This window comes from Microtus ochrogaster, unplaced genomic scaffold (genome assembly GCF_000317375.1).
Source record: "Microtus ochrogaster isolate Prairie Vole_2 unplaced genomic scaffold, MicOch1.0 UNK27, whole genome shotgun sequence".
NCBI classification, from domain to species: domain Eukaryota; kingdom Metazoa; phylum Chordata; class Mammalia; order Rodentia; family Cricetidae; genus Microtus; species Microtus ochrogaster.
Window position 1 is genome coordinate 169,690 of NW_004949125.1, and position 1,489 is coordinate 171,178.

Sequence of the window (1,489 nt, forward strand, 5' to 3'; positions counted from 1 at the left end):
AGAGAAAAATTGCTGGAGCTGTTTCTCTTCCGCCCCATGTGTTCCAGGGATCAAATTTAGGTTTTCAGGTTTAACAGTAGTTAAACAGAGCCATCTTGCAAGCCCCCCCCCCATTTAAGATTTATTTATTATGTATACAGTGTTCTGCCTGCTTGTATGTGTGCAGGCTAGAAGAGGGCACCAGATCTCATTACAGATGGTTGTGAACCACTATGTGGTTGCTGGGAATTGAACTCAGGACCTCTGGAAGAGCAGACAGTGTTCTTAACTGCTGAGCTATCTCTTCAGCCTTGTTCTTGGTTTTTGAGACACAGACTGTCATTGAGATCAAGGGCTCATTTATTAGATTTGGCTGGCTAGCCAGTGAACCCGGGGATTTTTCCTACCTCTGCCTCCCATGCTGTGGGAGTAGAATTGTGTGCCACCATGCCCCACTTTGGGGTATGTTCAGGTTCTGGGGATCGAGTTCATGTCCTTAAGCTTGCATGGCGACTACTGACTAGAGTTATCTGCTTAGCTTTTTTTTTTTTTTAATACTTTTTGAATCTCACTATCTAGCCCTGGTTTACCTGGTACTTCACTATGTATCCCAGGCGAGCTAGCCTTGCACTTGAACAATTCTGCCTCAACCCCCCAATTTCCATTCATTAACAGAAACTGCGTGAGTTCCTTGGGGCTGTCTGCTCCACAGAGGTCTGCTGAGACACCAGAGTGGGGACATAGGACAGACAGAATGTGAGGAGAGTTTGCAGGCCACATTAGCATGCCAGGTCTGACTTCAGAAACTTCAGGTGATTGCTGGCTGCAGGGTGGAGCACATGCTGCCATTACCAGGGACTTTTCTTCAGAGAAAGACTCAACACTTAGAAATTTTTGCCTTTGGCTGTCACTTAGAAGGAATCTAAAGCCAGGCTTTGTGAGATGGACATAATGTCCCTGTTGGTCACTAGCGAGATTAGTGAGGTGGTCTGTGAGATGATACTCAGGCAGGGTGTTTACATTCAAGCCAACAATCCAAAATGTGGGTAGACATCCATTCCTGCCAAGGGCTGCCCACTGGGGCTCAGAGCCCAGGGGAGGGGTGCATTGGCAAAGCTGCCTTTGGGGTGAATCAGCACGGCTCTAGGGACAGCTCAGTAACTACTTGTTGTGCATGCATAAGGACCTGAATTCTAACCCAGCTCAAGGGGAAAAATGGGCATGGTGGTGAGTGTTGGTAATCCTGGCACTAGGGTGGTGGGGACAGAAAGATCCTTGGGGTTCCATGGTTAGCTCATCTAGCCAGACTGGTGAGCTCAAGGTTCAGTGAGAGATCATGTTTTAAAAAATGAGGTGGAGGGACTGAGTGTGGTGGCGCATGTCTTTGATCTCAGCACTTGGGAGGCAGAGGTAGGCAGATCTCTTGAGTTTAAGGCCAGCCTGGTCTACAAAGCAAGTTCTAAGATAGCCAGGGCTACACAGAGAAATCCTGTCTCGAAAAACCAAAACA

General features: G+C 47.7%; 1 protein-coding gene across 1 annotated transcript in view; it reads left to right on the forward strand.

Moving 5' to 3' along the window:
- Positions 1-1,489, forward strand: part of LOC101994742 (kinesin-like protein KIF19) — a 55,079-nt gene that overhangs the window by 1,110 nt on the left and 52,480 nt on the right. The gene's annotated exons all lie outside the window — the stretch shown is intronic.